This window comes from Cheilinus undulatus, linkage group 8, assembly GCF_018320785.1.
Source record: "Cheilinus undulatus linkage group 8, ASM1832078v1, whole genome shotgun sequence".
Classification (NCBI taxonomy): Eukaryota; Metazoa; Chordata; class Actinopteri; order Labriformes; family Labridae; genus Cheilinus; species Cheilinus undulatus.
The window spans coordinates 1,035,428-1,051,964 of record NC_054872.1 but is presented as its reverse complement, the minus strand read 5'-3'; positions in this window follow the sequence as shown (position 1 = coordinate 1,051,964).

Below are 16,537 nucleotides of genomic sequence, written 5' to 3'. Positions count from 1 at the left end.
CCGCAGCCTTGAAGAGAGACGTCCGGTCTGGTCAGGGTCTCAGCCTGTACACGGCACGCATCACTCTTCATACATGTAATAGAACACGTGAAGACATGGAACAACCACTCCTCTGGTTATTAGAGCTTCAGTTCAGACCTTAGATATGAACAGTTAGTCTAGTTCAGGGCTTTATGGACGCAGACCGATGGATTCACACACAGCTGAGGAAGGTTGGCTGCTGTGTTCTTCTTCTTCTGAAGTTTTTTAGAGATAAATGACATTTCTGTGGGTCCGCTGGGAGGTCCCTCTAAACCAGGGGTGTCAAACTATAGGCCCGGGGGCCAAATCCGGCCCATGGTACAGTTATACCCGGCCCTCAAGGTCCTGGTTTATTTTTATTATAACAGGCCCACTGGTATGAGTCTGCAGAATAAAACTGTCAACTTAACCATGATGGTTTAAATTATCTTTGTTAAGTCATAAAATTAAAACAATTAAAGAGTAGAAAAATTTGATTTAAAGTCAGGAGCATGGGAAAATAAATATGTGTTTTTATTTCAAATTTTCAGTTTTCAATTCATAATTTTGACTTTTTAATTTAGATTTACAATTTAAAATTTCAAGTCATATCTTCACCTTTTCAGTTCATGTTTTTGAATCTTATCCCACGTTTCCAACTCCTATTCTGACTTCTAATCCAACATTTTGACATTTTAGACTCACAGTTAAATATTTTGTCTCATATTTTCACTTTTAAAACAGATTATTTTGAATTGTATTTAAAATTTATCCTCATGATTTTGAAATTTATTTCAGTTTTTTTTTTACCTTTAAAAGACTCATGATTTTGAATTTTATATTTTTCATATTTTAATTTAAAAAAAATTCATAACTATGAATTTTATTGTATTTTGTGAACTTTAAAACCAGTGTTTTGGATTTTTATTTTATATTATGACTTTTAAAAAGGATTTTAAGTTTCTTTCTCATATAATGATCTTTAAAAACCATTATTTTGACTTTAAATGTCATTTTTTGACCTTTTAAATGAATAAGTTTACATTTTATCTCTGAATTTGAGACTCTAGACTAGTCATTTTGACTTTTTAAAATCTCACAATCAATCATTATCAGTGCTAAGTTTTTTTCTCCTATTAATTCATCACTGGTGGAAATGAGGTTGATGGTTGATGGTTGTAAAGGTGACCCTGTTTGGCCCTCAGGTGAGGCCCAAATTCAGAATCCGGCCACTGCTGAGACTGAGTTTGCCATCCCTGCTCTAGAATCAGAGAGCCTGTTCCTGAGCTTCAGCCCGATCAGCTTCAGTCTGGAGGACGGTCTGGAAACAGCTGTTCCTTTGGCAGATAAAGACAAAACTTGCCCATTTAAACCCATTATACTTGCTTATCACTGTTTCCGCCATTATCTGTGATTTTGAATGTGGACCTTAGACTTGCAAGTTTCTCTACTAACCACTAGATGGTGCCACTACCCTTTTTGGACCAAGCGTGTATCCGTAGGGCACTTAAAAGACACACAGTGAGATTTTTATAGCTCAGTGAAATAAAGGCATAAAGAAATTCAATAAAAATACCTGTGGGTGTTGATATGAATATAAACTTGGGATTTGCATGTTAGATATGAGAAATTGCATCTCTGAAGCGCCACTCCAACGGGCCTTACTGGGGATACGCTGCAGGTCTCTGTTCAGCGCCGGCACTTCCAGACCGCATCACCGATCAGAAATCTTCAGACAGGAAGTCAAAAGTTTAGAGTATCAGGTATTTCAGATGATGTCATGATTAGAACTGGAGGTGATTACAAAACAATAAATCAATCAGTTAAAAATATGAATTTAATCATTCAATAGGGGTCAAAATATTTCCTAGGGTCCATCTTTTGCATAAAATCTACCAATTTCTGGATACAACACAGAAAATAAAAATGCATAAAACTTGATATTGGTGGTAATTGATGACTTATGATCATCTTTGATAATAATTTTTAAAAAATCCACTTAGCAATTTAAATATTGGAAAATATCTCATTCTGCTGAATTGAAAATTGAACAAACTGGCATTTAATGTGTTAAAAGAAAAACAAGAAAAAAACAAAAAAAAAAAACATAAAATCATGACAACGACCAAAGATTTGCTGTCATGATCAGAACTCAAAGTTATAAAAGAAAAAAAAGGTTTTCAGATATAATATAAATCATGAGTTTTATCATTTAGAGTAGGTGCAGTAGATGTCCCCTGTGTGTGTGTGTAGTCGTTTAAAGGGATGCCTCAGGGCTAGAGGACACTTCCTGTGGGGTCACATTTTGTCTACTGTAGAGTATCCTTGAGGACCTTTGATCATACCATAGCCACAGGGAGGGCACCATAAAGGGCTTTTCATTACACGTCTACTCCAAAGGCAGCAAAGACGGCGCGTTAGCATGTTTGGTCTCCTGGAGGATAATTTTAGAGGCCTTTATGTTGAGTTATCACTGTTGACATTCAGAGGCACTTTCACAGAGCTTCAGTTGGTGGTCCACCTGCCTCCTCTCTGAGTCCGCTCATGTGACACTCTCTTTAAAGTAATGTTCGTTTTTGCCTGTTTTTTAGATGAGTGTTGACATTTCAGCTTTAAAATTTGTTGTGCTGTACCTTTAAAGCTTGATTAATGTCGAATCATATCGTAGCTTCTGTCAGGTGTTCATGGCTCCTCCTCTAGAGTCAAATTCAGACTTCTGATTGGTAACAGAGTCTCCTCTTTTCCCAATAAAGCAGTGGAAAGAGGACTTATAGCTTTGTCCTCCTTTGCCCTCCATGCCTAAACTCTGTGGGTAAATCTTCACCTGCAGCTCTAGGAGCATTCATTAGTAAGACTTTAAAAATACATGAGCATTGTTCTGAGGTAGAGCTGAGACCCTGAACTTAAACATGAACCGGCTCCATCAGTCTTTAAAAGCACACCTTTGCTTGGGGTAGCTTTGTTTGTGAGGATCAAACCCACAGACCGGTGATCGATTACTGATGACTTTTTCAATTTGTGCCTTAAATCCTGTCGGCCTTAAACCCCGCTCCGGGCTGTTCCCAAACATTTGGTGTGCTCGCTCAAACATATTTATCCTGGTGCGGCACGGGGGCTAACTTCTGATTTCACTGATCCATGTTATTAGCTTCCCCTCACTCTGACAGGCTATTAATCTCAAATGTTTCTTTTCATTGTGTTTTTCTCCCGTTTCCAAACCACACTCCTCTATCAGCACTAAATTAGCAGTCTGACCGGCTAGGAGTGTGCTCTTTACTATGAAACTGGAAGTCAATGCTGGATTTATCAAACTGTTATCTGCTGAGAGGGACGTCTCTTTCAGGAGTCTGCAGCCAAAATAGGAAAAAAAAAACCTCTGCAACAAAAACAAGGGGATGTAGCGACTGCTCTCTCTTCCTTTAGCTCCATCAGAACTCTCTAAACTCTGTACTCAACCCCAAGCCAGTGAAATCAACCCACTGCACACATTCACAGCAAAATCTTCATCAATGTCAACACCTCTTTACTGTCAGAGTGAAAACAGATTTCTACAAAGTGGCGCCAGTTAAAAAAAAATCTATGCAAACTCAGTGAGTGCATAGATATTCTCTTAGTAGAGTCTCCTCTGTCTGCAGTCTCAGCTCTGAGTTTGTGTGGATAGGTCTCAGTCAGCTCTGAGTCTGTGTGGATAGGTCTCAGTCAGCTCTTAGTCTGTGTGGATAGGTCTCAGTCAGCTCTGAGTCTGTGTGGATAGGTCTCAGTCTCAGCTCTGAGTCTGTGTGGATAGGTCTCAGTCAGCTCTTAGTCTGTGTGGATAGGTCTCAGTCAGCTCTGAGTCTGTGTGGATAGGTCTCAGTCAGCTCTTAGTCTGTGTGGATAGGTCTCAGTCAGCTCTGAGTCTGTGTGGATAGGTCTCAGTCAGCTCTGAGTCTGTGTGGATAGGTCTCAGTCTCAGCTCTGAGTCTGTGTGGATAGGTCTCAGTCAGCTCTGAGTCTGTGTGGATAGGTCTCAGTCTCAGCTCTGAGTCTGTGTGGATAGGTCTCAGTTTCTCTGAGTCTGTGTGGATAGGTCTCAGTCTCAGCTCTGAGTCTGTGTGGATAGGTCTCAGTCAGCTCTGAGTCTGTGTGGATAGGTCTCAGTCTCAGCTCTGAGTCTGTGTGGATAGGTCTCAGTCTCAGCTCTGAGTCTGTGTGGATAGGTCTCAGTCAGCTCTGAGTCTGTGTGGATAGGTCTCAGTCTCAGCTCTGAGTCTGTGTGGATAGGTCTCAGTCAGCTCTGAGTCTGTGTGGATAGGTCTCAGTCAGCTCTGAGTCTGTGTGGATAGGTCTCAGTCAGCTCTGAGTCTGTGTGGATAGGTCTCAGTCAGCTCTGAGTTTGTGTGGATAGGTCTCAGTCAGCTCTGAGTCTGTGTGGATAGGTCTCAGTCAGCTCTTAGTCTGTGTGGATAGGTCTCAGTCAGCTCTGAGTCTGTGTGGATAGGTCTCAGTCTCAGCTCTGAGTCTGTGTGGATAGGTCTCAGTCAGCTCTGAGTCTGTGTGGATAGGTCTCAGTCAGCTCTGAGTCTGTGTGGATAGGTCTCAGTCAGCTCTGAGTCTGTGTGGATAGGTCTCAGTCAGCTCTTAGTCTGTGTGGATAGGTCTCAGTCAGCTCTGAGTCTGTGTGGATAGGTCTCAGTCAGCTCTGAGTCTGTGTGGATAGGTCTCAGTCTCAGCTCTGAGTCTGTGTGGATAGGTCTCAGTCAGCTCTGAGTCTGTGTGGATAGGTCTCAGTCTCAGCTCTGAGTCTGTGTGGATAGGTCTCAGTCAGCTCTGAGTCTGTGTGGATAGGTCTCAGTCTCAGCTCTGAGTCTGTGTGGATAGGTCTCAGTCAGCTCTGAGTCTGTGTGGATAGGTCTCAGTCTCAGCTCTGAGTCTGTGTGGATAGGTCTCAGTCTCAGCTCTGAGTCTGTGTGGATAGGTCTCAGTCAGCTCTGAGTCTGTGTGGATAGGTCTCAGTCTCAGCTCTGAGTCTGTGTGGATAGGTCTCAGTCTCAGCTCTGAGTCTGTGTGGATAGGTCTCAGTCAGCTCTGAGTCTGTGTGGATAGGTCTCAGTCAGCTCTGAGTCTGTGTGGATAGGTCTCAGTCTCAGCTCTGAGTCTGTGTGGATAGGTCTCAGTCTCAGCTCTGAGTCTGTGTGGATAGGTCTCAGTCTCAGCTCTGAGTCTGTGTGGATAGGTCTCAGTCAGCCTCAAACATCTGGACTCCGGAATTTTACTCCATTCTTCTTTGATAAACTGCTCAAGCTCTGTCAGGTTGATCAGGGATCAGGTGTGAACAGCCTGTTTCAAGTCCAGACTCTATTCTCTCTTGGACTGAGGGCTGGGCTTTGACTCAGCCACTCCAGAACATTCCCCTTGGTCTTTAAAGCTTTCTCTGGATGCTTTGGCTCATCGTCAGACTGGAAAATAAATCTTCTCTAAGCTGTAGTTCTCTGTCAGACTGAAGATTGTCCTTCAGGATTCATCTATATTTTACTGCATTCATTTTACCTCTATCTTTACAAGGGCTGCTGAGAAGCATCCCCACAGCATGATGCTGCTGAGAAGCATCCCCACAGCACGATGCTGCCACCCCTGTGCTCCACAGAGAGGATGGTGTGTGTGTGGTGATATCAGCGTTTGATGGACAAAAAGCTCCATTCTGGTCTCATCAGACCAAAGAACTTTCTTCCTCTTGACCATGGAGTCTCCCACAGTCCTTCTGGTGAACTCTAGTCCAGATTGAATCTGAGTTTTCTTCAACAGTGTCTTCCTCTTTGCCACTCTCCCATAAATCTCTGACTGGTGAAGAACCCGGCCAACAGTTGTGGTCTCTGCCATCTTAACTGCTGAAGCTTGGAGCTCCTTCAGAGTAGTCATAGGTGTCTTGGTGTCCTCTCTCACTAGTCTCCTTCTTGCACGCCCACTCAGTTTGTGAGGATGGTCTGATCTAGGCAGATTTACACATGTGACGTATTCCTTCATTTCTTCATGATGGATTTAACTGAACTCTGGGGGATGTTCAGAGACTTGGAGATGTTTTTACCTCCATTCCCTGACTTAGACTTTTCAATAACCTTTTCTCTGAGTTACATGGAGTGTTCTTTTGTCTTAGTGGTGTAATGGTAGCCAGGAATACTGATGAACCAGTGACTGGACCTTCCAGACACAGGTGTCTTTATACTACAATCACCGAGACACATTAACTGCACTCAGCTGATCCTCATTTCACTAACTGTGAGACTGCTAGCACCAACTGTCTGGACCCCAGTCACTTTAAAGAGGGTGAATATTTTACATTACAGATTTTTATCTAATTATAGACATCTGTGTTCACTTTGACATCCAAGAGGATTTTTCTGTCATTTGTTTTTTTTGTCAAACAGCCTAATTGTATTGATCACGACTGATTTGGTGAATATTGTATTTTTAAAAGTTAGGAGTCATATCTGTTATAAAATCTGGTCCACCTGCTCGTGGATTTGGACTTGCTGAAACTGGATGTCCCACATTATTTTTCAAACAATGCACCAACAACAGCACTCGTGTTTCTCACAGTGTTTCTGCAGGCCCGTATTCCCTCTGCCTATTATGTGTGTGGAAACCTGCTGAAATAACACGTTTTTTTCTGCTTCATTCCACAGGAGACGCCGGGTACTTCCAGGATCAACACCACAAATCACAGCAGCACATGAAGGTAGAGGTTATGCAGCGCGAGGGTGGGATTGGAGGGGGGATTTGTATATGAGCAAAACGTCCATAAATCTGCTGGTAGGTGAAAGCAGTTAAACATGAATAAAGTCCCTGCTGATGACAGATAAGGCGTCTCCGCTCACTGACAGATTGGCTCCTGGAGAATCACCTACAAACCTCCGACTGAAATCCCATTTCATCAGCTCGATAAGAGACGAGTGATAGCAGATAGGCATCTGTGTCAACAGCAGCCAAATTAAAAATGTAGAGACTTAAGAGTCGATATCATCTCAAAACATAGCGCAATTTATTCTGCTAACATTACATGCTGAAGCTCAGAGGGACGGACAGGACAGGAATAATGACAGCTGATTGGCCGCTGCTGCTTATAAAATATATTTCTAAAGGATAACACTGCTGTCAGTCCACATTTACCTGAATAAGTTAACTACAACCTCTGCTCCTTCTTTAATGGATGAACTGATGAGCATATTAACACTGTAGGTGCTGCCGGCAAAACTAGGCAATAGGTTTGCAATCACATGATCCTGAATGCTCCATGGGGATCAGGAAGTGGGGGGACAGCCTTTAGTACTTTAGAGCTCTAAATTGGTCTCTACACTGCAATGATCATCAGAACATTTCTACACTTTAAAAAGTGATTAGTACTCAGTCCTGCAGACCTCCTCCCATTACCAGTAGAGGGTCCTATCCAGCTGAAGGGGAGACGAGAGTCTTGAAGAGTCCAGTTCTGTGCAAAGAGGCTAACTGAGCCCCTTTAACACAAAAAAACCCATCATTTTGTTAAAAAAAAAAACAAAAAAAACAAAAAAAACATGCTTTTAATGTGAACGGTGATGCACCATCAACAGAATAAACCTCGTGGGGATTAGAGACTGAGCTGTTCATGAACGAGCCTGTTCTACTAAACGGCTCACATTAATATGAGCCACTGAGTGCCAGGTTTCTCTCCTCCATCTTTGTCCTTATTTAATCTGCATTTAAAAAGCCAAACTGGTACCAAATGAAGAGAAATCAGCTCTACTGAGCTCAGCCACATGATCTGGAACCTTAAAAAAATATAGATCCCATCAACAATGAGAGAGACTAGACAGACAGCAACTGAGGTACCACCAAACCTTACTGCTGTCCAGGTGGACAGAGTTTTGTAATAAATACAGTATATCACCAAAAGTATTCACTCACCTGCCTTGACTCACATATGACCTTCAGTGCTATCCCATTCTTAATCCATAGGGTTTAACATGACGTGGGTCCACCCTTTGCAGCTATAACAGCTTCAACTCTTCTGGGAAGGCTTTCCACAAGGTTTAGGAGTGTGTTTATGGGAATTTTTGACCATTCTTCCAGAAGCGCATTTGTGAGGTCACACACTGATGTTGGACCAGAAGGCCTGGCTCTCAGTCTCTGCTCTAATTCATCCCAAAGGTGTTCTATGGGGTTGAGGTCAGGACTCTGTGCAGGCCAGTCAAGTTGATCCACACCAAACTCTCTCATCCATGTCTTTATGGACCTTGCTTTGTGCACTGGTGCACAGTCATGTTGGAACAGGAAGGGGCCATCCCCAAACTGTTCCCACAAAGTTGGGAGCATGGAATTGTCCAAAATCTCTTGCTATGCTGAAGCATTCAGAGTTCCTGTCACTGGAACTAAGGGGCCAAGCCCAGCTCCTGAAAAACAAGCCCACACCATAATCCCCCCTCCACCAAACTTTACACTTGGCACAATACAGACAAGTACCGTTCTCCTGGCAACCGCCAAACCCAGACTGGTCCATCAGATTGCCAGATAGAGAAGCACGATTGGTCACTCCAGAGAAGGCGTCTCCACTGCTCTAGAGTCCAGTGGTGGCGTGCTTTACACCACTGCATCCCACGCTTTGCATTGACCTTGGTGAAGTATGGCTTGGATGCAGCTGCCATGGAAACCCAAAACAGTCTGCAGGCCTGGGTGCTTGATTTTATACACCTGTGGCCATGGAAGTGATTGGAACACCTGATTTACATTATTTGGATGGGTGAGTGAATACTTTTGGCAATATAGTGTATATCCTTTTTTTGCCTGAATATTTCCCTCTTTTAGGGCTCAAAAGTGACTTCAGAATTAAGAATGTTTGTATTTTTACTCTTTGAACACATGGCCTCGCTCTCTAAGGGGAGTCCCCCGCTGCTGCAAAATGTCATCTGCAAAGAAGCTATGCTTTAAAGGCCAATGAGCACTGATGGCTGTGTGCTACAGAAGGCCAGCATATGGCATCACTTCCTGTTTTCCTGCTAATGTAAAATACAGTATGTTGTGTCATTTCCCCTGTCGACAGAGCTACTGCTGAATTATTTCATTCAGTTTATCACATTCAGTCTACTCTGTTCATCATTGTAAATGCACATTCATTATCGGTTTTTGGGTGCACGGTCTACTTTTGAATATTTGCTGGATTTTAGTGGTAAAATTTATAATTATCCTTCCAAATGGTGAGATTCTGCATCCTCGAACAGTGAAAAAGCTCCATCCTCAGATAAATCTCCCTGGTTCTCCTCTGCTCTCACTGATGGAACGCTGCTGATGTTTCCACATACTTTCTCATGTTTTTACCTTGTTTGTCTGTTAGAACAAGGTGTAGGTGCTCCAGGTGTGTGCGTCTGTGAAAACGAGCCTCCGTGTGTCTGGCAGCTCCTCGCCGTGGCGTTCCTACAGGGAGGATAAAAACTGGAGGACTCTTCACTCCTGGGAGCTCATTTAGAGCAAAGCAGCCCTGCCTCTCTGTCATCCAAATTGGAGGATTTACCACACACAGTTGCTCTCATGCACACGCTCAGACACGCCGCCCCACGCTGCGAGCACGCACACACTCCTCGCGCTCCCACTTATTAGCCTGCATTCGAGTTTGTTGTTGCATTGGACTACTTAGCGCCAGCGCGGGCGAGTCAATCAGAGGCGTCCCATTATCTATTCATCCTCCGGCATGCCCACAGCAAATCAAACTGCTGCAGAGCCAGAGAGGATTCTGGGAAACGTCAGCATCTTCTCACACCTCTGAGAGCATGGAACGAAAAGAGGGGATCTGAAGGTCTGCAGAGAGAGCGTGACAGTAATCAATAAGAGCGGGCAGATAGGAGGCCACAGCCTTTCATACATCTAGGAGGATGGCTCTGAACATCAGTCACTCTGATTGGTCAGTCTGCAGAGGTGACTCACCTGGGATCAATCGCCTCACAAACACCCAGTCATATCAAACACTGCATTGCTATGGCAGCGTTTATACGCTCTAGGGACAGGCATCCTCAGGAAATTAGTGGGATCTGAGATTGTTAGCTCTGTGTTACTTTTAAACTCATCACCTAACCCTGCAGCCTCCTTTTACTCACATCTGTGATCCTAATCTGCGTTCTGAGGCGCTCAGAGACTCCAGCGTGGTTCTGGGATGATGCCACCTTTGACATAAGACAGTTGGTGAAATGCCATCCCTGCTTCTACAGTCAGCTGTCAGTGACATTATTAGAAAGTGGAAGAGTTTAGGAACAACAGCAGCTCAGCCATGAAGCCATGAACGTTACCTGTCTGACTGTGAAGTTTGGTGGAGGAGGGATAATGGTATGGTGCTGGTTTTCAGGGTCTGGGCTAGACCCCTTATCTCCAGTGAAGGCCAATCTTAATGCTTCAGTAGACCAAGACATTCTGGACAATGCTATGCTTCCAACCGTGTGGCAACAGTTTGGGGAAGGCCCTTTTCTATTCCAGCATGTCTGTGGCCCAGAGACCAGAGGACTGGAAAGACATGGTTTGATGAAGAACTGGACTGGTCCACACAGAGCCCTGACCTTGAGGTCCAGCTCCAACTTCTATCTAATATTTTTAGTCTCCTTAGTCGTTGTATAATTGCAGTAGTAATTATGGATTTACAAATTCCCGCTACACACTTCAGCTTGCCTGCTGGCACATTATTTGGTCTTTTGTGGGCATTTAGAGCAGGGGTGTCAAACTCAGTCACAGGGGCCAGATTCTAAATTAAGGTCTACCCTGAGGGCCTAACAGGGTCCACAACCTCATTTTTCACAAGTAATATATTTGATATATAATATGGGGGGAAATTAGTACTGATGATAAATGATTTTGAGATTTAAAAAAATCCAAATGATAAGGTTAAAGGCTCAAAATCAGAGATACAAAGTCAGACTTATTTGACTTATTTCAAAAGGTCAAACAATGAAATTAGATGTTAAAATAATGCTTTTAAAAGGCAAAAATATAAAAGTCACAATCATGTTTTTTTAACTATTAAACTCAAAGGTCAAAATATGAGATAAAGTCAAAATCATGAATTTAAAAGGTCAAGATATTAGATTAAAATAAATAAATAAATCAATAAAAAATGGTCAAAATATGAAACTGTAGTCTAAATAATTGATTGAAGTCATAACAGTGCAATGCAAACCTAAAAATATGAAAACACAACTGAATTTGTTGCTCCATATTTTTTTATCTAGCCCCCCCCCCCCCTTTTTAACATTTTTATGACTTAAGGATATTTGATATCATCAAGGTGAAGTTTACATTTTATACAGGAGGAAATCTGAATACCTCATATTTCAGGGCCAGTTATAACAAGAATGTGATGTGATTTTGTCGGCCAGGTGTTGTTGTACCATGGGCCGGATTTGGCCCCCGGGCCTTGAGTTTGACACCCCTGATTTAGAGTGAAATCATGTTAATACTCTTTTACAATCATCCTCATGCCTGCAGTCTCCCACATTTTAAAAACAGGTTCATATTTTTGAATGATCTGATCGTCTTGTTGCGTGCAAACAGAATGACCACAGTGAGCGGCGTTGGCACTGTGAGGCGTGAAACACCCGACTGCAGCGAGTCTTTACAATGACAGAAAAAAGGTCCAACAGCGCGAGATGGTGTTTTTAAGAGCGAGAAAGGACAAGCAGAGAATTGTTCCTGCAGCGTGGGGTGAAGGTCGACCTAATTACAGGTCTGCCAGTACAAAAACCCTCCGACTTTAAAGCCCCCAAAGCTCCCTGCAGCCTCCAGCAGGCTCATTACGTCTGAATGCTGCTGAATAGTCAGGGGAGCCATTTGTACTCATGTAGAACAATAAAAATGACAAAGCTGAACTACAAAGCAGGATTTATTCAGTCCTCTACATCACAGTCTGTTTACTCTGTCTGGATTGGTTTAAATATTTAAAGTTATTTAAAAAACGTGACTCTTTAGAGGAAACAATAGAGTGAAAGCTCCTGTTAATAGTTTGAACAGATACGCTCTGAAAATCTCACAGAATGCACTTGCTGATGTTGCTCTGACCAATAGCAGGGGCCCTGAGCGGCTGGAGACCAGAGATCACAAGATCACTTGAGAACTACAAGTTCACGCAGGAATTGCAGAATCCTGCAGTGCCAGGTGAAATGTGAGCGTGACATGAAAAGTAGGGGTTCCCTCTCCTCTCACAGCCTCATTGGTCCTTCTCTTCAAAATTATTCTGTCTGTTTTCCTTCTAACGTGGCTCAGGACATTCAAATGTTTCAAGGTGTATGTTTTCTACAGAGGATGTGTGCTTTCTTATACAATTCTGGGGTGTTCCTCCTCACTGGTTTTCATCCACAGTTCTGTTAACCCTCTGATGGCCGGTGGCATGTACGCCTATCTGTGGTGCTGATGCAGCGATGAGCTTTAAATCAGGAGTCATGGACTGGATGTTGTCTGTGGCACCATTCCTGTTTAACCTTTAGTGTATTGTCTCTCATGCTGTTCTTGTCTAAAGTTATTATAGTTTTTTTTTTTTCCTCTGAAAGACTAAATGAAAACCTTCAACCTAACACAAATATAGCAGTTCTGTCTACTGGCATGTTTTCATTCTTGATTAAAGCTGTGGTTTTTTGCACCTTTTCCACTTCAGAATTTCTGGAAATGCAATCTTCTCTGTCTGAACATCAAAACAAAAGACCTGTTAACTGCACATTTTTCCTCAACTGCAGCCTTTTATTGCAAAGGCTAACCAGCGTAATGTGTCTGCGTGTGCAGGTTTAAGTGTGGAGGGAGGAAAACATTTATTTACTATTTATTTATTATTCATTATTCTATATTATAACCAGTTATAACCTACACAATATTAAAATCAAGGGCTGTACAATTAAAAAAAATCTCTAGTTGTGATGATTTTGACTCATATCACAAACTGGATGGGATATTATTGTATTGAAGGGAATGATCATTTTTATGTACAAACAACATTGTTAGACTATTCTAAAAATTGGGTCTTGGATGTTTGCGTGATATGTTGTGCATAACCCCTATGCTGAAAAAAAAAGTTTTAAACTGATATTTGACTCTAATTCCAGGCTAAAGAAATATTCCAACTTGGGCCATATTGTGATTTAATATAATTTTGGATTAATTGCCCAGCCCTAGGCTACATACTTTAACTTCAAAGGGTCGAGTCACAACAACGATCACGCAGGTAACATTCTGAATTTTAACTTTAATACTTGCAGAGCTCAGCGATCCCGAATAAGCGGTGTAGAGAATGGACGGGTGGACTGGCTGAACTCGTGCCATCAGCCAAGTCTGTGCTAGGCTGCAGCTTCTCTGGAAAATACCAGACTTTAGAGGGGTCTGGTGCTGCTGCATACAGCTGTAATGAATCCAAACTCTCCCTGCCCCGCACCAGCAACACCTGCCACGACCCCGGCAGCCTCTGTCCTGCCACCAGCACAGACCCAGGACACTGAGAATGCACTGGACCACATTGGTTAGAAAAGCCCGATCCAGAACCACAGACTCAGCTACTGAACACTGATGTCCTGGGGGAGCCACATTGTTAGGAAGCTGGACCTCAGTGCTCTAAATTAGTACCTTACCAGCCTGAAAGCCCGGAGCATTTTAAAGGTAAGAATAGACTTTACTCTGACCAAAGCTCCTCGTGTGAAAGCACCCTGAGAAACCTCAGCCAAACACGGAGCAAAGACAGCCACAGTTAAACGGGACATATTATGCAAAAATCACTTCTTCAGGCTTTTCTAACACAAACGTGTGCCCCTGGCCTGTCCACAGTCCCCTCAAATACCAGAAAAATCCATTCTCCCCTCTCTCTCGTTCTCAGATTTTACATCTAGTGACCTCACTAGAGGCGTAAGCACCCGCCCCCAGGTTTGATTGGCCCTCCCCACTTAGAGTAAAGCATTGGTTCCCAACCTGGGGAGGGGGGCCCCCCCCCCCCCCCCCCCAGGGGGGGCGGCAAAGATCTTGGGGGGGGCGCGAGGCTTTGTCTGATCTGAGGCTGCCAAAATTAGATCGGCAAATTTTGACTTAAACCATGATAAAGCAGTTTTTAAGTATTTTATACAAAGATCTTTTGAGAAGAAACACATGCATAGGCCTTATTGCAGGGTCGTTTAAGTGAAGCAATTAAAATCAGTGATGATTTTTGATGTCAGGACGTCACTTTTTCTTCTCTCTTGGGTCCTGGGGGCCCCCGCTTTTCTTAGGTACACGTAAGGGGGCTCCAATGAAAAATGGTTGGGAAACACTGGAGTAAAGTCCCACCCTCCTCTACTGGTCCTCTCAGCTACTAGCTGAGATGCTGGATAGCTCAGTGGGTTATCCTGCTGACTACAGTCTGGGAGATTGATGGTTTGAGTCCCAGTCAAGTCCTAAACTTTGGATAAAAGTGTCTTTGACATCAGGAGTGCTGCATCCATTTCCTGAGAGGGGTGTGGTCTGGGGTGGAGTCAGACAGCTCATCAAAATTTAAAGCCACAGACACAGAAACGGCTAGTTCTGAGCAGGGCTGAAACAGAGGGGTTTTAGGCATGCATTAATACCATACTGGAGTGCTTTTACAGCAGTAAACTTCACAGGCATGTTTCGAGGACCTCTGAGACTGATACAAATTTGTCTGAAAAGGGTAAAATATGTCCCCTTTAAAGTTTTCACCATCGTCTGTTAAAAATCAAAGGTAGAGACTGAAGGGTGGTGTTTTCTCTGAATGGAGCGGTCTGAGGATCTCTGAGGCAGTCACAGAGCACACAGTCAGTTCTTAAATGAGGTTGACAGAAGGTCTTTAAATTCTGAATAACCTCAGCTCAAACAAACCAAGTGTTTACAGGAGTGACAATGAACTCATCAGTCTTCATTAGCTGACGTTTACAGCGCTGGAGAACAATCAGAGCGCCTGATGGGACTCTAATACGACATAATGCAGTATTACAGACAGGAACCAAAGGGTTAATTATGTTTGTCAGCAATAAATACGAACAAGCAGAGAGTAAAAGTGTTAAATATGAACTATAGTGATGTCCCATCAGTGTGCGGCTCTGTTCAGACATCAACAGATTCAGACGTTGTTATTCAGGCCATGGCGGTGTCGTGTGAATGCATTCATTCATTCATTCATTCATTCATTCATTCAGAGGAGGAGGAGGAGGAGGAGGAGGAGGAGGAGGAGGAGGAGCTGGTTGTTGGACCGGCTCATAAGAGTCAGATAACAGCAGTGGTTCTGAGCTGAGAGAATTAAAGACCAACGTTTACCAAAAACAAACAAGTGAACCACTGCCCTCCATGATGACGGGTAAAGACCAGGATGAAGAGGGACTAATCTGACTCAGCTCGGTCCAGCACACCTGGACTATTATTGTTGTATCTAACGGGTCTTTAATCTGATTTCTATTCACTAACTCTTCTTTTTCCGCCAGAGCATTTTCACATCAGGCAGCTGTCTCCTCTAGTCTGCACTCACATCAGAAACATTGCTCCAGACTCGAGCACACCTGTCTGTTCTCTTCCTGGTGAGGTAGTTGGCAGTAGTTGGTTTGTGAATCCGTCCAGAGGAAGAAAAGGAGACACCCAAACCACTTACGTACCTCTAGATTCCACATACTCTGTGTGTAAGCCTGCTGTGGAGCGAATCGCTCCCTCTCTACTCGGGACAGCTCTGCTTGAGATACAGGGCATCACATCTAAGGAATGAGTACCTCTCTCTCTCCCTGGGTCTCTGGTTACACTGGTGGGATGAGATAACGTTGTAGCACAGACCAGTTTTCTTGTAGCCCATACAACAGATATGTCAGCTACACTCTCCACAAACCTGGCTACCTTTGGTCGCCCATGCCCAACCACTTTTTAACAGTATGCAGTAGTTGTTGTTGTTGCCTGTTGTTTTGTGTGTTTTTGTATGTCTTTGTGCTAGAGGGTGAGAGATAGCAGCCATTCAAGGTGAAAATGTCTCCCAGCATGAGATGATTTCAGCTCTCTCCTGCAGACTCCACTCTGCCGCAGAGTTCAGATGAGCTGCAATAAAAACGCTCTGCGGAGGCTCATCAGGTGCAGCCGAGCAGGCAGGAAGCAGCGCCGAGACGGGCCATTGTATGAACACAAACACCATCCTGAAACATTAATGATTCCAGCGCTGGCAGCGGCGCTCTGAGCTGGTTGGCTTGCAGGGAGATGCCCGCTCTCTGACACCCGCTGCACAGCCAGGAGCTCAGAGGTCACACTCCCTGCTGCAGGAAAGCACACAGCAGCGGGCGGAGGGAGGGAGGAAATCAGCCAGGAGACATGGGAAATGATAAAGAAAAGAGTGTGAATCACACGCTTGTGTGTTTTAAAGGTACGGGCTCCGGCTGTTTTCTGCTCCACCTACTGAAACTCTTCACAGGATGTCAGAAAGTTTCTCTTTTCTTCTTTGGTTTGATCGATAGAGCTCAGCCTCCTGTTAGCTTTTGGTACGACCGCCTGTAGGAAAGGAAAAATGTGTTCAGAACAATAACCAAACTATGAATAAAGGATGTCTGCTGGGGAGGAT